Raw genomic sequence first — 24,117 nt, 5'->3', positions numbered from 1 at the left:
ACAGACAACTTTTCGCTGAGCACAGGCACAAATATAGCAGTTATTATCCGATATACACAGATGGATCAAAGTCAAATGATCATGTCGGGATGGCTTTTGTATTTGAAAATTACATAGAGGGCAGATGCCTGCACCATGCTTTCTCAGTCCTAACATCTGAACTGACTGCTATATATTATGGTCTTTTGTATATCTCAAAGCTCTGCCACAAAAAGTTCATAGTTTACACAGACTCGTATAGTGCTCTTAAATCCTTGGAAGCTTTTCCCAACGCTCAGAATCCTGTGGTAGTGGATGTTCTCAAAATTCATATAAATTTAACGATTCGAGGTTATGAAGTCCTGTACTGCTGGGTTCCTGGACATGCTGGAATAAAAGGAAATGTGCTTGCAGATATCGCAGCCAAATCTGCTGTTGAACCGTCCACTCGCCTTATTCCTTTTAGAGACATCTGCTGTGTCATCAAGGGAAAGATACGAAAAAAATGGCAGCAAATTTGGGATGTTCAGCATCACAACAAGTTGAGAAACATCAAACCTAGAATTGAGCATTGGAATTTTGCTGGAAATCGTAAAGAGGACGTTCTTTTGACTCGACTCAGAATTGGTCATACCAGAGTCACACATAGCTATCTTCTTAAAGCTGAAAATGAGCCTGTTTGTTTTAATTGTAATGTTTGTTTATCTGTTCGTCATATTTTAATTGAGTGTCAATGTTTTAATAGTCTTCGCCAGAAATATTTTAATAGCTGTGACTTACCTCTCGACCGTTTAATCGGAAGAGAGGTCAATTCTAATTTATTTTATTATTTAAAAGAGATTGGCTTTTATTACCAAATGTAATTTGTTTTGAAGATCGTGTCTTGAATGTTAAAATGTGCTTTTAACTTGTTTTTATATGACTTCATCCTCTGGATTTGGTACATTTATCTACTTGTTTTTATTTATTGAATTTTAATGTCATCAATTGTAATCATCTCACCTTTTGTTTGGCGCGTCATAATCATCTCTGGTTTTTGCGCCATAATCACTCACTCACTCACTCACTCACTCCATGAGCCTTCAAGGACATTCCACGCTCTCGATCTTGCCATCTGTTCACCATCTCTGTTGCCATTTTGCACTTTTAGTGTCGGAAATGACCTGTACAACAGCGATCATTATCCTATTTTTGTGTCTCTTGCACGAAGAGGAGCAAACCCCGTGTCGAGAGTCCCTCGTTTTATCCTGGACAGGGCAGACTGGGAACTCTTCTCTTCCGTTGCAGAGCTGACAGAGGAAATGGTAGAAGGTGTGCATATCGATGACGCTGTTGAAGCTGTTACTAATACTATTATTCAGGCAGCTATGCTTTCGATTCCTAGAACATCAGGAAAAACACTAAAATATTCGAAACCATGGTGGAGTCGCGACTGTCATGAAGCACTGAAAAAACAGAAAAAAGCATGGGGTATTTTTCGTAGATATCCTACTCTGCGAAACCTCATAGCTTTCAAAAGAGCCAAAGCAAATGCACGGAAAGTAAGAAGGCAGAGCCAGAGGGATTCCTGGATTTCATATGTGTCCTCAATAACATCCTCTACGCCTAGTAAGCGGGTTTGGGAAAGAGTTCGAAAAGCATGCGGAATGTACAAAGACCACTCACTTTCCTTTCTGGAAAAAGATGGCCGAGTGATTAGCTCCATAGAAGAAATTGCAAATACAATTGGTGAGACATTTGCTGCCGTTTCTTCCAGCCGAAATTACTCACCTGCATTTCTTTCTATCAAGCAACGCTCTGAGAAAAATCCCATCGCTTTCAACTCTTCCAACTTTGAGTCGTACAATAGAGACTTTACTATGGTTGAACTAAAGAGAGCTTTGTTGCAAACACATAGGTCTTGTCCGGGTCTGGATGGCGTGTATTATGAAATGCTAAAGCATCTGTCCTGTAAGTCACTGAGTGCCCTTCTCACACTTTACAATAGAGTGTGGAAGGAGCGTACATTTCCCAGTGCATGGAGGAGAGCTATTGTCATTCCTATTGCGAAGCCAGGGAAAGACCCGAGGAATCCCTCGAACTATCGGCCAATTGCCCTTACCAGCTGTGTTTGCAAACTGTTTGAAAAGATGGTAAACAGCCGCCTAGTCTACTTCTTGGAAAAGAATGATATTATATCGCCTTATCAGAGTGGTTTTCGAAAGGGAAGAACAACTGTAGATAACATGCTCCTCTTAGAGACATCTATTCGAAAAGCATTTGTAAGAAGAAGCCACCTTGTCTCGATATTCTTCGACATTGAAAAAGCTTATGATAAGGCATGGAGATACGGTATACTCCGGGATCTTCACGAGAGTGGCTTGCGCGGCAACCTACCAATTTTCATTCAAAATTTCTTGAACACTAGACCTTTTCAAGTAAGAATTGGCTCTGTTTTTTCGGATGTTTTTGAACAGGAAGAGGGTGTGCCTCAAGGCTGTGTGCTCAGTGTAACCCTGTTTAGTTTAAAAATAAATTCTGTACTAAAAGAACTTCCTCCCACCATCTTGGGATCTCTATATGTTGATGATCTGCAGATTAGCTGTCGAGGAGCAGACATGAGATATGTAGAGAGGCAACTGCAGATGGCTCTGATTAAGATCCAAGAATGGTCAGACAAACAGGGATTTACATTTTCGAAACAGAAAACTGTCTGCGTGCACTTTTGTAGGAAGCGAGGTCTCCATCCTGAACCTGAGTTATACTTGAATGGTACAATTATTCCAGTTGCGCCTGAAGTAAAATTTTTAGGAGTGACGTTCGACCGAAAATTGACTTTCCTTTCTCATGTTTTAAACCTGAGAAAGAAGTGTCTAAAAACACTAAATATTTTAAAAGTGTTGGCGAACACCTCCTGGGGTGCAGAGCGTTGCTCCATGCTTCGCATTTACAGAGCGCTTATCCGCTCTAAACTGGACTATGGCTCAGTTGTTTATGGATCCGCTCGCTCATCTGTTTTGTTAAAACTGGATCCTGTTCACCATCAAGGTCTGCGGATTTGTTCAGGAGCTTTCAGGACTTCTCCTGTGCAGAGCCTATATGTTGACTGTAACGAACCATCACTTCATCTGAGGCGTGAGCAATTGTCCCTTTTGCAATATTTTAATACTCTATCTCAACCTGAACATCCCAATAAGCTGTGCTTACTTAATAATGAGTGTAACACATTATTTGAAACACGTCCATCCTGTGTTCCTACTTTCCCTTTAAGAGTTCGCCCTGTCATTGAGGAACTCTCCCTCTCTGATATGCACCCCCAAGCAGTACAGAATTTTGAAATTCCACCTTGGGAAAATTCACGGATCCAGCTTCTTGATGTTTTTAAACATCACGTAAAGGCGAGCACTAACGAGATCGTTTACAGACAACTTTTCGCTGAGCACAGGCACAAATATAGCAGTTATTATCCGATATACACAGATGGATCAAAGTCAAATGATCATGTCGGGATGGCTTTTGTATTTGAAAATTACATAGAGGGAAGATGCCTGCATCATGCTTTCTCTGTCCTAACATCTGAACTAACTGCAATATATTATGCTCTTTTGTACATCCCAAAGCTCTGCCACAAAAAGTTCATAGTTTACACAGACTCGTATAGTGCTCTTAAATCCTTGGAAGCTTTTCCCAACGCTCAGAATCCTGTGGTAGTGGATGTTCTCAAAATTCATAGAAATTTAATGATACGAGGATATGAAATCCTGTACTGCTGGGTTCCCGGGCATACGGGAATAAAGGGAAACGAGCTTGCAGACATCGCGGCAAAATCTGCTGTCGAACTGTCCAGTCGCCTTATCCCTTTTAGAGACATCTGCTGTGTCATCAAGGGAAAGATACGAAAAAAATGGCAGCAAATTTGGGATCTTCAGCATCACAACAAGTTGAGAAACATCAAACCTAGAATTGAGCATTGGGATTTTGCTGGAAATCGTAAAGAGGACGTTCTTTTGACTCGACTCAGAATTGGTCATACCAGAGTCACACATAGCTATCTTCTTAAAGCTGAAAATGAGCCTGTTTGTTTTAATTGTAATGTTTGTTTATCTGTTCGTCATATTTTAATTGAGTGTCAATGTTTTAATAGTCTTCGCCAGAAATATTTTAATAGCTGTGACTTACCTCTCGACCGTTTAATCGGAAGAGAGGTCAATTCTAATTTATTTTATTATTTAAAAGAGATTGGCTTTTATTACCAAATGTAATTTGTTTTGAAGACTGTGTCTTGAATGTTAATATGTGCTTTTAACTTGTTTTTATATGACTTCATCCTCTGGATTTGGTACATTTATCTACTTGTTTTTATTTATTGAATTTTAATGTCATCAATTGTAATCATCTCATCTTTTGTTTGGCGCGTCATAATCATCTCTGGTTTTTGCGCCATAATCACTCACTCACTCACTCACTCACTTGAATTTTAATATGTGCTTTTAACTTGTGTTTATATGACTTCATCCTCTGGATTTGGTACATTTATCTACTTGTTTTTATTTATTGAATTTTAATGTCATCAATTGTAATGATCTGATCTTTTGTTTGGCGCGTCATAATCATCTCTGGTTTTTGCGCCATAATCCCTCACTCACTCACTCACCCCCTCTTTCACCATCTCGTTTTATAACTGGATCTAGATTGACTGTTTTACCTTTACCTGAATCTAAACTAGAATCTACAAGATCTCAGTTGATTAAAAGATGGAAGCATAGGCAATTAATATTAGAGCACTTTTGGAAAAGGTTTTATAAAGAATATTTGTTAGAATTAAGATCAGTCATGTTTTCAAAAACTCCGAAGAATTCTCCCGTGTTTAAAATTGATGATGTTGTACTTGTACGAGAAGATAATGTGAAACGCTGTAACTGGAAGATAGGTAGGATTAAGAAATGATAGAATTAGATCTTGTGAGATTCAGTTGGATAAGGGTGTTGTTTGAAGACCAATTGAAAGACTTTATAATCTTGAAGTTCAGTAAAATTGATCCATCCGTTTACGGATGCATGGGGGGGGGGAGTGTTAAGTTTAGGATTATATATCTTTAGATTGCCAATAGATGGCGGTAGTGTTTGTTTGTAAAAAGAAACTGTGATGTCAATTATGTATATGTATCAGTTCGTCTTTGGTGTTCGTGAATAAACGTTGTGTGTAAGAACGCTCCTCTGTTTATTACTTTAACTGCGATCCAGTCTGATTTATTAGAGATTTACACATATTTTGTTTACAGGGTGCAGAGGAAATAAGACAATTTCTTATATTCTTTCTCACAGAAAGAAACACTAGGGAAAACAGAGAGTTAAACACTCAGTTTTGACGCCACAATACAGACCATTAGGCGTTTTTGGTGCAGAAAATATGAAAATCCAATTTTGCTTTTGCCACAGTTCGTATCACGGATCTTCTTTTTGTAATTGTTAGACTTGTTAGCCACTTGCAGAGAAGAGCGCACAGGAGAAAGCGATGTTTTCCAAGGTTAATATTTAGTACTATAATAATTTACTATTAATAATATTATTTATAATTTAGTACATAATACTTCATATCTGATATGTAATTGATGAACTAGAAAACATATTAAGAAACTTAATTTAAAAGCTTGTTAATTAATTTATTTAGAATTTTACAAAGCAAAGTGTTTCGATAATTTATTAAATTAACCATTAAATAATTTAATGGGAGTCTTCAAAACAATCGTTCCGCTTTGTTTGGACGTGGGGTATCTGAAGTATATCTTTATTAATTGAGTGGCAAAAAGAGAAATACGTTTTCGCTATCAATATAATGTATGTGGCATATAAACAAGCCTAGACCCAGTTTGCTTTCACTTGAGTGATAAACCAAACTGAGAGAGTTTCATGCTAAACACTTGAAAATTGCAAACTGTAGGTAACAGAAAATTATTACGTTTAATATGTTAGATCATTACTTAAATACTTTAATACGTGTTCATTTAATCAGTATTAGTTAATATTATGCCTTTAAATTAAATTAATTCATTTGATAAAGGTGATTGCACTTATAATAAATTACACAATCCATGCTGCATTGCTTTAAGATTTGTGAAATAACAAAGACTCAAAGGAGTATTCTGCGAAAGCAAATTGCATTTTAAATTAGTAGTTGGATAATTTTTGAAAATTTTGCTTTCTTAGCATTTTTAATTTAAAATCATAATGGTTAATGCTGATTAAATTAGTGAATCTTACTTTCATAGAAATCAAGGCTCATATAAATGTACTTTGATGGTGCAAAAATGAAAGTGAATAGCGTAATATTTCTTTCCAAGAATTGGAAATCTTTTAAAAATCTGTTTAATGTTGTGCAGGACTACATATGTTAAAGCTGATCATAATTATTGAGAATTTATTTTACATTTCGAAGTTTCGATGAAGTTTAATACCACCAATTTATCGTACAGAAAGGTGTACGAACAGAAAATCTCAACTGAAGTTTGCTAAAAATTCTTACAAAATTTATCCATCAATTAAATCAATTTTCCTTCATACGAAAGCGTAACCTTACTCTATATGATGCATTCAGGCGTAAATAAAAATTCAGTTGCATTTGAAATATTGCACATTCTTTCCACTTAAAATTTATTAAATTTATTATCAGTAGAATAGAAAGTATGCAAGGAACATTTTAATTAAAGGATTATAACTTTCCTCTACCAACAACTTTTTAAAACTTTAATGATAGGCTTTTAGAAACATTATCGAATCAAACTTGTATACTTTGGCAGTTTTAAAGAGGAAATTTCTAAAACCATGCCTGCTCCACATGCGAGTTTTCTTTTGAGTATATGCAGATAGATACCTAAAGGCTGCTTTAAAAATCATTGGCAGAAAGGTATTTATTACTATTACACGCATCAAAGATTCATATTTTTTACCGAATTATTTCTTACATTTTTTAAGCTTTTGGGAGTTTGAGACCACTATCTTATATTTGATACTCAATTCTAATAGCGTTAATAATTTGTCTTTGCACGCTGATAAACCAATAGAAGTCTGAATGGAACAACTGATGTTTAAGAATTTCTGAATTGATAAAAAACTGACAATTATTCAAGAGTTCGGTTCTTAATAATTAAATAGTCTTTCCTCCAATACATATTTAATATGAAAACAAGCTGGTGCCTCGAAGAAAATTCTCAGAAAATTTCTCATTCTTTCAAGGATAAGCTTCGAAAAAATTACTTAACTAAACATCCGTAGACTAGGTAAGTTGATATTCATATGTAAGGGTTTATTTAGTTAGTACGTTATTTTTGTGTTACTTCTGTCTGGTAATAAGCTTCGGTGAAGGACTTCGGCATTTAATAGTACTCATGTTTACAGAGCATGATGAGGCCTCGCTTAATTAATAATTAAGATTCATTAATTCACAGAATTAGGAACAAACTTACTACATATATTGTGCATAGTTAAGCTTTGTTTTCAGATCTCATTAAAATGAGCAATGATTAAGCTGGTTAAACCTTTATTTGCAGCTATTAAGTTAGCAGGGAACAAAGTATTAAATTAGTTTTCGTCCTGTTGGCATTCATTAATAGTTTAGGTTTCAGATTAATGCGAGAATTATAGTTTTCTATAGTGGGTATACTATAGTTTACTATATTAGTTTCTATAGTGTACAGTAGTATTTTCTACAGTATAGTTTCTGTAGTTAAATGTTAAATGAGTAGTAAATTAAAAGCAAATTAATTTTACCTTTTCAAAGTAATATAAGCTGCTAAGCAGAAATCCTAAGGAATTTTCGCTTTTCTCATTGCCTACTCTCATAATGTAATTGGTAGCACGTCTAGCTAAAATTCAGAGATCTGTGGATCGAGTCCCGGTGAAGGCATAGCTGATTTTTCAGATTCCTTACTCGAGAAAAATAGCAGCTTTAACTGCCGCCTAACCAAAATGAAGTTTATATATTTCTTCAACATCCGCCCTTCGCCGACTTTTCACGTTTCTCTCTCCCCAGTCACCCTTTAAAGAATGGGGGAAGAATATTAGGAATTTTCTACTTACTTTTATTCTTCCTTAATGCTTGCCATAGAAACTGTAGTGTAACTAATAGCATGTCCGTCTAGCGATACATCCAAATATCCCAACTTCGAATCTCAAAGGAAAGCATGCCTGATTTTCCCTGTTTCAACTAAATAAGATCTAAAGGGTCACTAAAGGTTTGAGGGTCACTAAAATGTGAAACTTAGTAAACATTGACGATAGCTCTTTATTATTTGTTCACACATTACGGTCATATAAAAAATTAGTCCTTGTGTATAAAAATTGACGATAGCTCTTTATTATTTATTCACACATTGCGGTCATGTAAAACCTTGTGGTGTAAGGAGAAGAAAATAATCAAACTGATAACATGAAAAAATAAATGTTAATAATTTAATAACTTTTAAAATTTAAATTCTAATTATTCATTTTAGCAAGATCACATATAACAAACAGCAAAACCCGTATGAGAATCAAAGGAAAGTTGAAGAATATTGTACATAATCGATAATACAACTGCTGACAAGACTGCAACAAAATTTAAAGACATGTTTATGAGACGAAGCAAGAATACTTCTTATGAAAAATCAATATAAGTAACAAGCAGTATTACCGTCATTTGTATGAATTTTATGCAGCTATGCAAAGATTTTATGACTATTTATAACTTTAGCGATTGTTAGCATGTATCTGTGTTAAATGAACAAATTAAATAATCTCATTATTTTATTATTTGCACCATCGGATAGAGAAGCTAAAAAGCTTTTATGTGTCATTTTAACATATTTTCTGAATCTTAAGGGAATTTTCGAATATGTCCCCATTTTTTCAACAGTTTATTGTCCATTATTTAAAATTTCAAACATAGAAATGCATCTGTTCTAAATTGCTGAAATTTTTACAAATTACAAAACAGATCATTTGCCCTCGTTTAAAAGAAGAATGATGAATCTGCCTGAGCTTAGCAATTTTCTCTATACTTTTTTAAAAGTCTGCAGACTTTGAGTAGTTCTTTATTTGGGTACCCTAGCCCTTCAGGGGATCATCTTCTTGGTGAGACGGGTGTCACGATCCTGGAGCCCCAGTGATCTATCCTCTTTTCCGTCTCCTCTCCTCTTGGCTGGATCTTTTTCCCTTCCCTTCTCCCTTGTGGTTTCTCTCTACGGAGTTTGGGGCTCGTCACGAGAGGCTGGAACAGACCTTGTCTCTAGTTCTCGAGTGGCGAGAAAACTGCCCACGTGTTTGCCGTGCGTGGAGACCTGTGTCGCTGGAAAGGAGGGTCCTGGTAGTTGAGGGGCGAGGTACTGTCCCCAACACACTGCTTTGGCCTCTGCTTCAGCTAAACGGGAGGCACCTTAGTCGTCCTCACGGGTGTCAATCGGCTGGTCACTAGTCCTTGTGTCAGTGGCTTGGGGTCAAGCTCTCGGGAGTACCTGCTTTCGGGAAAGCCGACTGTGGGGCTTCAGTTTGCGTATAGGTCCGGCTAGCCCTAACACAGGAATCTGTGTTCCCTTGTTGGGCTCCGTGGTGGGCGGGGCCGTCGGACCCGAATCTTTTCTATTTTCAATATGGCAAATACACATATTTTTTTATTAAAAAACTTTGAAGTCACTCCAGTCTCTCAACCTAGTTCTGAAACATCTACTACTAAACCAATCATTCAACCTAGTTCTGAAACATCTCCTACTAAACCAGTCACTCAACCTAGTTCTGAAACATCTACTAATAAACCAATCATTCAACCTAGTTCTGAAACGTCTCCTACTAAACCAGTCACTCAACCTGTCGCTCAACCTAGTTCTGAAAATTCTGCAAAAAAATTACGGACAGATGCAAATAAAAAAAATCATAACAATAGTCCCCGTTTCCTAGTAATCTCTAGTCCTTCTGGCGAAATGCATAAGATGTCTCCTTTCGTAATAAACAAATACATCCAGTCTTGTATTGGTGAGCCGAGAAACATAAAGCGTCTCCGCTCCGGAGACTTGCTTATTGATACACACTCAGCCACCCAGTCTGCTTCTTTACTTCAGATTACTAAACTTGGGCAAGGGAATGTCACTGTAACACCCCATAAGTCACTGAACTATTGTCGTGGTGTAATCTCAGAATTCGACCTTCTGTATGTTTCTGAAGAAGAGATCGCTTCGGAGTTATCCGAACAAAATGTCTGCGGTGTAAGGCGGATCAAGATGCGTAAAGAAGGTAAGTTGATAGACACGAAACACGTGATCCTTACCTTCAACACGCCTGATCTGCCTAAGAATATTAAGGCCGGATATCTAAATATTCTTGTAAGACCTTATATTCCAAACCCTATGCGATGTTTCCAATGCCAGCGTTTCGGCCATTCTAAGACGTCTTGTCGTGGCAGCCTCACATGCGCCCGATGCTCACAGATTGGCCATGATTCTGATAATTGTACCGCTGCGCCTTTATGTATAAATTGCAAGGGTGACCACCCAGCATTTTCTCGCTTGTGCCCAAAATGGAAATCGGAAAAAGAAATCCAGACTGCAAAAGTTACTAGGAACATCTCTTACGCCGAAGCCAGAAGACTAGTCCAGAGCACACAGCTTCGACCAAATTCATCATACGCCAGTGCTGTTAAATCATATCGTACAGTCGCCACCCAAACATCAATAGGCACACAGACCCTACCAAATAAAACCCAACCGTCTACATCCAACAAGAAAAAAGAAAATGCAACTCATATAGTACAAAAGAAAGAAACAATTATTCAAAGTAAGCCGAAAACTGCCACACAAAAAATATCAAATAAAAATAGAAGTCGCAGCAATAGCTCTCTTGATGACATGATTTCTGAATCTGCGGATTCAGACTTTATGGAAGTGGAAGAGGGTCTGGAATTTCCCAGGCATCTACTTCCACGAAAAACAAAAGAACAGCACAGGAAAAACAAAAACCATTCATAATGGCCACCCTCGTGTCATGGAACTGTCGCGGTTTCCACCGAAATTTGCTTGACATCAAATCTATAATAAATGTGTACCATCCTGTGTGCTTCGCAATACAGGAAACAAATCTGAAACCAGAACACCATGCAAAACTTCGGAGGTTTTCTTTCGTCAGGAAGGATAACCTTGCAGGTGAGCGTGCCAGTGGAGGAGTAGGTCTCCTCTCCTCACTGGATTATCCCTCAAATGTACTTCCTTTGACGACATCCCTCCAAGTTGTCGCTACTCAAATAAATTTTGATATTGTTGTTTCATTTGTTTCTTTGTATTTGCCTCCAAATGAGCACATTTATCAGCAAGATTTAAATAATCTAATAGAGCAGCTGCCTGAGCATTATATTATAATAGGAGATTTTAACGGCCATAGTCCACTCTGGGGTAGCAAAGATACAAATTGCCGAGGAAGACAAATTGAGCAGATGATCGAAGATCACAGCCTTTGTCTCCTAAATAATGGGCAAGATACATACTTCCATGAGCCTTCAAGGACATTCCACGCTCTCGATCTTGCCATCTGTTCACCATCTCTATTGCCATTTTGCACTTTTAGTGTCGGAAATGACCTGTACAACAGCGATCATTATCCTATTTTTGTGTCTCTTGCACGAAGAGGAGCAAACCCCATGTCGAGATCCCCTCGATTCATACTGGACAGGGCAGACTGGGAACTCTTCTCTTCCATTGCAGAGCTCACAGATGAAATGGTAGAAGATGCGCATATCGATGACGCTGTTGAAGCTGTTACTAATACTATTATTCAGGCAGCTATGCTCTCCATTCCTAGAACATCAGGAAAACTACTAAAATATTCAAAACCATGGTGGAATCGCGACTGTCATGAAGCACTGAAAAAACAGAAAAAAGCATGGGGTATTTTTCGTAGATATCCTACTCTGCGAAACCTCATAGCTTTTAAAAGATCCAAAGCAAATGCACGGAAAGTAAGAAGGCAGAGCCAGAGGGATTCCTGGATTTCATATGTGTCCTCAATAACATCCTCTACGCCTAGTAAGCGGGTTTGGGAAAGAGTTCGAAAAGCATGCGGAATGTATAAAGACCACTCACTTTCCTTTCTGGAAAAAGATGGCCGAGTGATTAGCTCCATAGAAGAAATTGCAAATACAATTGGTGAGACATTTGCTGCCGTTTCTTCCAGCCGAAATTACTCACCTGCATTTCTTTCTATCAAGCAACGCTCTGAGAAAAATCCCATCGCTTTCAACTCTTCCAACTTTGAGCCGTACAATAGAGACTTTACTATGGTTGAATTAAAGAGAGCTTTGTTGCAGACACATAGGTCTTGTCCGGGTCTGGATGGCGTGTATTATGAAATGCTAAAGCATCTGTCCTATAAGTCACTGAGTGCCCTTCTCACACTTTACAATAGAGTGTGGAAGGAGCGTACATTTCCCAGTGCATGGAGGAGAGCTGTTGTCATTCCTATTGCGAAGCCAGGGAAAGACCCGAGGAATCCCTCGAACTATCGGCCAATTGCCCTTACCAGTTGTGTTTTGCAAACTGTTTGAAAAGATGGTAAACAGCCGCCTAGTCTACTTCTTGGAAAAGAATAATATTCTATCGCCTTATCAGAGCGGTTTTCGACAGGGGAGAACGACCGTAGACAATATGCTTCTATTAGAGACATCTATTCGGAAAGCCTTTGTCAGAAGAAGTCACCTTGTCTCAATATTCTTCGACATTGAGAAAGCTTATGATAAGGCATGGAGATACGGTATACTCCGGGATCTTCACGAGAGTGGCTTGCGCGGCAACCTACCAATTTTCATACAGAATTTCTTGAACGCTAGAACTTTTCAAGTAAGGATTGGCTCTGTTTTTTCGGATGTTTTTCAACAGGAAGAGGGTGTGCCTCAAGGCTGTGTGCTTAGTGTAACGCTGTTCAGTTTAAAAATAAATTCTGTATTAAAAGAACTTCCTCACACCATCTTAGGATCACTATATGTAGATGATTTACAGATTAGCTGTCGAGGAGCAGACATGAGATACATAGAGAGGCAATTGCAGATGGCTCTGAATAAGATCCAAGAATGGTCAGACAAACAGGGATTTACTTTTTCGAAACAGAAAACTGTGTGCGTGCACTTTTGTAGGAAGCGAGGTCTCCATCCTGAACCTGAGTTATATCTAAATGGTACAATTATTCCAGTTGCGCCCGAAGTAAAATTTTTAGGAGTAACGTTCGACCAGAAATTGACTTTCCTTTCTCATGTTTTAAACCTGAGAAAGAAGTGTCTCAAAACACTAAATATGTTAAAAGTGTTGGCGAACACCTCCTGGGGTGCAGAGCGTTGCTCCATGCTTCGCATTTACAGAGCGCTTATCCGCTCTAGACTGGACTATGGCTCAGTTGTTTATGGATCCGCTCGGTCATCTGTTTTGTTAAAACTGGATCCTGTTCACCATCAAGGTTTGAGGATATGTTCAGGAGCCTTCAGGACTTCTCCTGTCCAGAGCCTGTATGTTGACTGTAATGAACCATCACTTTATCTGAGGCGTGAACAATTGTCCCTTTTGCAATATTTTAATATACTATCCCAACCTGAACATCCCAATAAGCTGTGCTTACTTGATGATGTGAGTAACGCGTTATTTGAAACACGTCCATCTTGTGTTCCTACATTTCTTTTAAGAGTTCGCCCTGTCATTGAGGAACTTTCCCTCTCTGATATGCACCCCCAAGCAGTACAGAATTTTGAAATCCCACCTTGGGAAAATGCACGGATTCAGCTTCTTGATGTTTTTAAGTATCATGTGAAGGCAAGCACTAACGAGATTATTTACAGACAACTCTTCGCTGAGCACAGGAACAAATATAGCAGTTATCTTCCAGTTTATACAGATGGGTCCAAGTCAAAAGATCATGTGGGGATGGCATATGTAATTAAAGACCACATGGAGGGCAGACGCTTGCACAATGCTTTCTCTGTCTTAACATCCGAATTAACTGCGATATATTATAGTCTTTTATACATCTCAAGGCTCTGCTACAAAAAGTTTATAATTTATACAGATTCGTATAGTGCTCTTAAATCAATAGAAGCTTTTCCTAATACTCAAAATCCAGTAATAGTGGATATTCTCAAAATACATATAAACTTAATGAATCGTGGGTATGATATCCTGTACTGCTGGGTTCCCGGGCATGTGGGACTAAAAGGGAATGAGCTGGCAGATATCACAGCAAAATGTGCTGTTGAACTGTCCAGTCGTCTCATCCCTTTTGCAGACATTTGTTGTGTTGTGAAACAAAAGATCCGAAAAAAATGGCAACAACTTTGGGATGTTCAGCTTCAAAATAAATTAAGACATGTTAAACCTAGAATTGAGCACTGGGAATTAACCAAAAATCGTAAGGAGGAAGTTCTTTTGACTCGCCTCAGAATTGGTCACACTAGAGTGACACATAACTACCTTTTAAAAGCTGAAAATGAGCCTGTTTGTTTTAACTGTAATGTTTGTTTATCTGTTCGTCATATTTTAATTGAGTGTCCATGTTTTAATAGTCTTCGCCAGAAATATTTTAATAGCTGTGACTTACCTCTCGACCGTTTAATCGGAAGAGAGGTCAATTCTAATTTATTTTATTATTTAAAAGATATTGGCTTTTATTACCAAATGTAATTTGTTTTGAGGACTGTCTCTTGAATTTTAATATGTGCTTTTAACCTGTGTTTATATGACTTCATCCTCTGGATTTGGTACATTTATCTACTTGTTTTTATTTATTGAATTTTAATGTCATCAATTGTAATCATCTTATCTTTTGTTTGGCGCGTCATAATCATCTCTGGTTTTGCGCCATAATCACTCACTCACTCACTCTTTATTTGGTGTCAAGTGATTCGCTTGACGTTTCGAAGTTTCATTATTCGTCAAACTGTTTTCTTGATTCTTCATAGATTTCCCTAACATTTATTTTATTTTATTTGTTTATCTCTTTCTCCTTGCTGAGTGAATTGAATTGCAAATAAATTAAGTTTACTGTAAAAGCCTTCTGCTATTATACAGATGATATTTCCAGGCTTTCTTTACAGACAGATCTTGCATTTATTATTCATTTCCTTTTGTTAAACGGCCCACCAGCGGCCGGGCGGTAACGTCGCTGAACACTGGTATTTTGGTCCGAGGTTCGAATCGCGCGAACGGGCTGGCTGCATGGGTGTTTTCGTGGTATTCCCCATGTGTAACGTGTATACGAGCCAGTGTCCTTTAGAAAGTCCTCCACGAAGGCATCCTTCCCCTTTAGCAGATAGCCCTCAAGGGTTTCCCGTAATTAAATAACCTAACCTAACCTTTTGTTAATCTCAAAAGCAACATTTAAGGATAGATTAGATATTAAAATTATTTTCAATGAAATCTTCCAAAACATTTTTTGTATTCTTCTCCTTTAAGTTTATATACATCTTTCTGGGCATTTGGTTTTGAAAGCTAATTTCCTTAATTTAATTGTGAAAACTAATAATACGTTCTTTTAAGGGACTTCAAAATTTAAGCATTGAAAAATGTAGCTGTTAAAAAGATTTAAAATTTTTACAAATTGTAAAACATACACCGTGCTTTCTTTTAAAACAGATACGGTAAAAAAATTAATTATACAACTATTTCATATTTCTTTAAAATTAACCGTTTGTGGCACCGGTAATCGGACTAAAGCGTGAGCAGCAAAATAACGAAATCATCTAGTCGAATTATATTGTCAAAAGTATAAGCCATTATCTTTACAAATTTATCACAGGAGTCTGATGCTTTTATTATTTATGATATAATATTGTAGATGAATTTTGGAAAAAAATAATTTTTTAATCTCTTCTTCGCAATAAACTATATGATAAATTATTTTTCTCTTTTAGTTCATTTATTTTTAGCTCGTTAATTTTTATGAGTTTTAAATGAAAGCTTATTTTATAAAAAGCTTTTCTGCAAAAAACATTTTTAACTAAAGGAAATAATTTTCATACGCTTAGTAAAAGGGATTTCTTTTAAACAGCGTTTCAGCTTTTTATGAGTTAGAAAGTGTAAAATAAAATTAGAATATTTTTGTTTCGTTTAAACAGTTTTGATTAATGACTAAAAACCAAAAATAACATTTTTAGCTGTAGTAGTAGCCCTTTTAGTTGTATGCGAATAAAACTCAAAGAATGGAACGCATATAACATCGTTATATTGACACATTTAAAATAATTTTAATAAATAATAACCCAGAAATGACACATAAAAACTCATATATTAAATTTATATAAATTTCTCTTTGATAGTTTTGATTTATCGAAAAATCACCAAAAACGTTGTGCCAACTAAAGCATTATTATTATTATTAGTTAAAAGGGGCAGTTTGCCCAGAAGGGGTGAGTGAGTGAGTGAGTGATTATGGCGCAAAACCAGAGATGATTATGACGCGCCAAACAAAAGATGAGATGATTACAATTGATGACATTAAAATTCAATAAATAAAAACAAGTAGATAAATGTACCAAATCCAGAGGATGAAGTCATATAAACACAAGTTAAAAGCACATATTAAAATTCAAGAGACAGTCTTCAAAACAAATTACATTTGGTAATAAAAGCCAATATCTTTTAAATAATAAAATAAATTAGAATTGACCTCTCTTCCGATTAAACGGTCGAGAGGTAAGTCACAGCTATTAAAATATTTCTGGCGAAGACTATTAAAACATGGACACTCAATTAAAATATGACGAACAGATAAACAAACATTACAGTTAAAACAAACAGGCTCATTTTCAGCTTTTAAAAGGTAGTTATGTGTCACTCTAGTGTGACCAATTCTGAGGCGAGTCAAAAGAACTTCCTCCTTACGATTTTTGGTTAATTCCCAGTGCTCAATTCTAGGTTTTACATGTCTTAATTTATTTTGAAGCTGAACATCCCAAAGTTGTTGCCATTTTTTTCGGATCTTTTGTTTCACAACACAACAAATGTCTGCAAAAGGGATGAGACGACTGGACAGTTCAACAGCACATTTTGCTGTGATATCTGCCAGCTCATTCCCTTTTATTCCCACATGCCCGGGAACCCAGCAGTACAGGATATCATACCCACGATTCATTAAGTTTATATGTATTTTGAGAATATCCACTATTACTGGATTTGAGTAATAGGAAAAGCTTCTATTGATTTAAGAGCACTATACGAATCTGTATAAATTATAAACTTTTTGTAGCAGAGCCTTGAGATGTATAAAAGACTATAATATATCGCAGTTAATTCGGATGTTAAGACAGAGAAAGCATTGTGCAAGCGTCTGCCCTCCATGTGGTCTTTAATTACATATGCCATCCCCACATGATCTTTTGACTTGGACCCATCTGTATAAACTGGAAGATAACTGCTTTATTTGTTCCTGTGCTCAGCGAAGAGTTGTCTGTAAATAATCTCGTTAGTGCTTGCCTTCACATGATACTTAAAAACATCAAGAAGCTGAATCCGTGCATTTTCCCAAGGTGGGATTTCAAAATTCTGTACTGCTTGGGGGTGCATATCAGAGAGGGAAAGTTCCTCAATGACAGGGCGAACTCTTAAAAGAAATGTAGGAACACAAGATGGACGTGTTTCAAATAACGCGTTACTCACATCATCAAGTAAGCACAGCTTATTGGGATGTTCAGGTTGGGATAGTATATTAAAATATTGCAAAAGGGACAATTGTTCACGCCTCAGATAAAGTGATGGTTCATTACAGTCAACATACAGGCTCTGGACAGGAGAAGTCCTGAAGGCTCCTGAACATATCCTCAAACCTTGATGGTGAACAGGATCCAGTTTTAACAAAACAGATGACCGAGCGGATCCATAAACAACTGAGCCATAGTCCAGTCTAGAGCGGATAAGCGCTCTGTAAATGCGAAGCATGGAGCAACGCTCTGCACCCCAGGAGGTGTTCGCCAACACTTTTAACATATTTAGTGTTTTGAGACACTTCTTTCTCAGGTTTAAAACATGAGAAAGGAAAGTCAATTTCTGGTCGAACGTTACTCCTAAAAATTTTACTTCGGGCGCAACTGGAATAATTGTACCATTTAGATATAACTCAGGTTCAGGATGGAGACCTCGCTTCCTACAAAAGTGCACGCACACAGTTTTCTGTTTCGAAAAAGTAAATCCCTGTTTGTCTGACCATTCTTGGATCTTATTCAGAGCCATCTGCAATTGCCTCTCTATGTATCTCATGTCTGCTCCTCGACAGCTAATCTGTAAAGTGCAAAATGGCAACAGAGACGGTGAACAGATGGCAAGGTCGAGAGCGTGGAATGTCCTGGAAGGCTCATGGAAGTATGTATCTTGCCTATTATTTAGGAGACAAAGGCTGTGATCTTCGATCATCTGCTCAATTTGTCTTCCTCGGCAATTTGTATCTTTGCTACCCCAGAGTGGACTATGGCCGTTAAAATCTCCTATTATAATAAAATGCTCAGGCAGCTGCTCTATTAGATTATTTAAATCTTGCTGATAAATGTGCTCATTTGGAGGCAAATACAAAGAAACAAATGAAACAACAATATCAAAATTTATTTGAGTAGCGACAACTTGGAGGGATGTCGTCAAAGGAAGTATATTTGAGGGATAATCCAGTGAGGAGAGGAGACCTACTCCTCCACTGGCACGCTCACCTGCAAGTTTATCCTTCCTGACGAAAGAAAACCTCCGAAGTTTTGCATGGTGTTCTGGTTTCAGATTTGTTTCCTGTATTGCTAAGCACACAGGATGGTACGCATTTATTATAGATTTGATGTCAAGCAAATTTCGGTGGAAACCGCGACAGTTCCATGACACGAGGGTGGCCATTATGAATGGTTTTTGTTTTTCCTGTGCTGTTCTTTTGTTTTTCGTGGAAGTAGATGCCTGGGAAATTCCAGACCCTCTTCCACTTCCATAAAGTCTGAATCCGCAGATTCAGAAATCATGTCATCAAGAGAGCTATTGCTGCGACTTCTATTTTTATTTGATATTTTTTGTGTGGCAGTTTTCGGCTTACTTTGAATAATTGTTTCTTTCTTTTGTACTATATGAGTTGCATTTTCTTTTTTCTTGTTGGATGTAGACGGTTGGGTATTATTTGGTAGGGTCTGTGTGCCTATTGATGTTTGGGTGGCAACTGTACGATATGATTTAACAGCACTGGCGTATGATGAATTTGGTCGAAGCTGTGTGCTCTGGACTAGTCTTCTGGCTTCGGCGTAAGAGATGTTCCTAGTAACTTTTGTAGTCTGGATTTCTTTTTCCGATTTCCATTTTGGGCACAAGCGAGAAAATGCTGGGTGGTCACCCTTGCAATTTATACACAAAGGCGCAGCGGTACAATTATCAGAATCGTGGCCAATCTGTGAGCATCGGGCGCATGTGAGGCTGCCACGACAAGACGTCTTAGAATGGCCGAAACGCTGGCATTGGAAACATCGCATAGGGTTTGGAATATAAGGTCTTACAGGAATATTTAGATATCCGGCCTTAATATTCTTAGGCAGATCAGGCGTGTTGAAGGTAAGGATCACGTGTTTCGTGTCTATCAACTTACCTTCTTTACGTATCTTGATCCGCCTTACACCGCAGACATTTTGTTCAGATAACTCAGAAGCGATCTCTTCTTCAGAAACATACAGAAGGTCGAATTCTGAGATTACACCACGACAATAGTTCAGTGACTTATGGTGTGTTACAGTGACATTCGCTTGCCCAAGTTTAGTAATCTGAAGTAAAGAAGCAGACTGGTTGGCTGAGTTTGTATCAATAAGCAAGTCTCCGGAGCGGAGACGCTTTATGTTTCTCGGCTCACCAATAGAAGACTGGATGTATTTATTTATTACGAAAGGAGACATCTTATGCATTTCGCCAGAAGGACTAGAGATGACTAGGAAACGGGGACTATTGTGATGATTTTTTTTATTTGCATCTGTCCGTAATTTTTTTGCAGAATTTTCAGAACTAGGTTGAGTGACAGGTTGAGTGACTGGTTTAGTAGTAGACGTTTCAGAGCTAGGTTGAATGATTGGTTTATTAGTAGATGGTTCAGAGCTAGGTTGAGTGACTGGTTTAGCAGTATACGTTTCAGAACTAGGTTGAGTGACTGGTTTAGCTGTAGACGTTTCAGAACTAGTTTGAATGACTGGAGTTACCTCGAAATCTTTAATTAAGTAGATATGAGAAGAAGCCATAGTGAAAGAATAAAGATTCGGGTCCGACGGCCCCGCCCACCACGGAGCCCAACAAGGGAACACAGATTCCTGTGTTAGGGCTAGCCGGACCTATACGCAAACTGAAGCCCCACAGTCGGCTTTCCCGAAAGCAGGTACTCCCGAGAGCTTGACCCCAAGCCACTGACACAAGGACTAGTGACCAGCCGATTGACACCCGTGAGGACGACTAAGGTGCCTCCCGTTTAGCTGAAGCAGAGGCCAAAGTAGTGTGTTGGGGACAATACCTCGCCCCTCAACTACCAGGACCCTCCTTTCCAGCGACACGGGTCTCCACGCACGGCAAACACGTGGGCAGTTTTCTCGCCACTCGAAGACTAGAGACAAGGGCTGTTCCAGTCTCTCGTGACGAGCCCCAAACTCCGTAGAGAGAAACCACGAGGGAGAAGAGAAGGGAAAAAGTTCCAGCAAAGAGGAGAGGAGACGGAAAAGAGGATAGATCACTGGGGCTCCAGGATCGTGACACCCGTCTCATCAAGAAGATGATCCCCTGAAGGGCTAGGGTACCTCGTGATTGCCACACCCGTACTCACAGAAGTGAGCCCCCTGAGGGGGTTTGCCCAGAAGGACTCTTAATTTTTTTTGTTTTGCATTTTGCGTCGATTCACAATAAGCATTGCTTCACTTTTCAAATTGTTGCCTCCAAGTATTATCGTCCTGTATTATATTTAAAGAAATTAAATAATGAAGAATCAGCATGAATGTATGGATGTTTCTCGCATTGTGATAAAACAACGGTACCTAGAGCCATCAAAATTTAAAATTTATTTTGCGATATTGCTGTTGAACTGAATTTTATGGTTTCCGTGAGAACATGATATTTAATAAATAAAGGTTACACACAAAATGTTAAACAAAACGCCCCTTTGGACGTAATTTAAAATCTGAAGCCTTTCAGGTGTTTTTCCTTTATTATTATTCTTATTCATTTAACTAAAATCAAAAATTTTTTATACGTTTCATTGCTTTGAACGCATTGATGACATTAGCTGAATTTCCACATTTTCATTCAGTAATAAACGTATTCTTGAGACAAAGTGATATTTTACAAAAGCACTGGTAATGATACGAAATATCAAAATTTGAAGAATTTAAAATAACTTCTCATATGTTTTAATTACAATCAGAGACATTGTTTAAAACTGATGTTGCATGTCTTTGGAAAAAGCATCTATTAGATACTGTGAGAAAGGGCTAGATTTATGCTTGGATTAGAAAGTAATTGCTGCATTTGCTGTGTCAAAGCATATTCGTTATTTCTCTCGAGCATGAAACATAGAAATGGGTGCTATGCATCTAGTTCAGTTACTCGGGTTGCATTCTTGATTGCTAGTGACAAAAACGGAGCTCTGTGATCGTTTTCAATTTTACATATGTAACATATGACACTAAAAATTTTGTAAATCGGGGCAATAAATCATTTCAGAGCTAAGTTGCAATTAATCTTCAATCAGTTTTTGAATCCTTTTACCTTAAATCTAGCTCATAAAATAAGCATTTTGTTATGCTTTTTTATGCTATCTGCAAGTATAATAAAGAAAATGCTTTAATATGAAATTTATTTTAAATGTGTAAGGTTCTTCTTCCCCCTCACACCATCTTTCCGTGATGCAATTGGAAAGCATGCCCGGCAAGCAGTTGGAAGATCTGGAGTTCGAGTACCGACAACAGCTTTGGACATGTTTTACGTCTCCTAGTCACTGTAATTGTAATCATCTCATCTTTTGTTTGGCGCGTCATAATCATCTCTGGTTTTTGCGCCATAATCACTCACTCACTCACCCTAGTCACTGTAGCATAATAAGTCTACAAATATTAAACTAAAACCCTTTATTTGCCGACAGGACTTAAAAGTTCCGTCAATAAAATCGCTCAATTGTGTCCCGACAGGACATTTAAGTCCCAAATTTTAAACAAATGAAAAACTTATAATATTTTTGTAAGTTATGTTACAAACTCTTTAAAAAAAATTAAGTAATTTGGGATATAAAGGGTTAAAAAATTTAATCACTGAATTAAATATTGTAACAGACCTATTTAAGTGTAATTGAACTATTTTATTCACGCCATGAACTCACGAACTGTAACCGAACTATTTTATTTAAACGCCATCTCGTGGCGATATGAAAAAACGTCAGTCGACCTCCAGCCGCCATGATGATAGCTTACGATGTTATGTTATTCTCAATGCTTGATGTTCCATTTCGTTTATGTTTCATTTTTATGTATATTTCTTTTGTTTGTAACCGTTCCTGTGTGCTCTGTTAATAAATCCTTTTAAAGCTAGCCGGCATTAGTGTCTATTGAGGAACGGCTACATCACATTGGCGCCCAACTAAATTTGAATCCAAAATGGCGCAACAAAATGTTTAGAATTTCTGTTTGGCTTTAACAAGTTCTTACTCCCGAATTTAACTTTTAGTTGCTGGAGATCGGCTCAGTTTCTTTTCAGGTTTGGACTGCTGGTCAAAAATTCTAGAAACCAATTCTGGAATTAAAATTGTCATACCGTGCTGCTAGCACATCGAATCATCAACTGAACAATTTCAACGGAAAAGATAAGTTTCGTTTACATTATCGTTTAATCTGAGTTTAAAGTTCTTTTAAACTGATTATTTATTATAAGCTGCTTCTTAAAGCAAATGTAAATTCTTTACTGAAATCTCATTTATTGATACTACATAAGAGTATTAAACGAAAGCAAATGGCTTTCTGTTAACCAAACGTTATTTCTTGAACTGTAATTTGTTATTTTAAAATGTTAATGCGCGTTATTTTAAAATGTTAATGCGCAAATTAAATTAATTTGTAGATAATATTGTTTCACTGAATACATGTTTTGATGTTAAAGTTTGAATATATTCATGGACGTTGTTCATTAGAATTTATTAGTTTCGCTTCTGCATACAGCAGCAGATGTTTTCCCCCCCGCGGAAATGTTTAGACTAGCGATGATTTATGATGTGTTTACGTCAAATCTTTTATTATTTTTATTTCCTTTGAGTGCTGTTGTTCCTTATTAAATGTTTTATTCTACATAAAATAAAATATTGTACTTGTTGATTTATCTTTCGACGAACATTTTGAGAAAATGATTATAGTATAATACTTTAAGAAAATACGATTGTTTTCCTTTAATGAATGCATGTCTTGAAAATATTTCTTGAAGCGAAAGAAAATAATTATGAATAAAATCGAATGACTATTTAAATAAAGTAAAAGAGTTACTAAATGTGTATTGCTTAATCAGCTTAATATTTTGTTAAGATTAAGATTTCGAAGAATTCAGCTTAAATATAAAAGCTTATGGTAAGACATTTATGTATGTTGCTAAGTAGTAAACAATTTTTGAGCAATTTATTATATGTTATTTTCTTGATAGAAGTTGAATTTATGAGGGCATTTTATGATATTTTTACGACTCCGAAATAATAAACTTTGTGATTATTATTGTTTACATTTATAAATACTGTTTAATTGTGGTATATAAATGTACGAGTAATATTGTTTACATTCATACATGCTGTTTAATAGGGGTATATACATTTTACTTAAAGGTATAATTATTAATTCTAAAATACTGTATTGTGAATAAAATCGAAATAGCAACAAATTCAACTTCATCTTTTCCCTCCCCCCTGACCTCTCATATAATTATGGCTTACCTTGCCAAAGCACGAAAAGAGGATTTAAAAACTCTCGCTGAAGAACTGGGTTTCACTGTAAACGACACTATGCGAGTAATAGATCTTAAAGATCTTATTGTCAGTTCTGACACTTATGATGAGGCTTTTACCAGGAATCTTCTGGAAACTTTAATCGAAACTAGACAACAAAAACAACGTGAAAGCAACGATCTGGAGACACGTCAAAGAAAAGAACAAGAACTTTTAT

This window comes from Stegodyphus dumicola, chromosome 7, assembly GCF_044657685.1.
Source record: "Stegodyphus dumicola isolate Sdum_Otavi_A_Nest chromosome 7, ASM4465768v1".
In the NCBI taxonomy this organism is placed as follows: Eukaryota; Metazoa; Arthropoda; class Arachnida; order Araneae; family Eresidae; genus Stegodyphus; species Stegodyphus dumicola.
The sequence above is the reverse complement of the archived record's forward strand: the minus strand, read 5'-3'. Positions refer to the sequence as shown.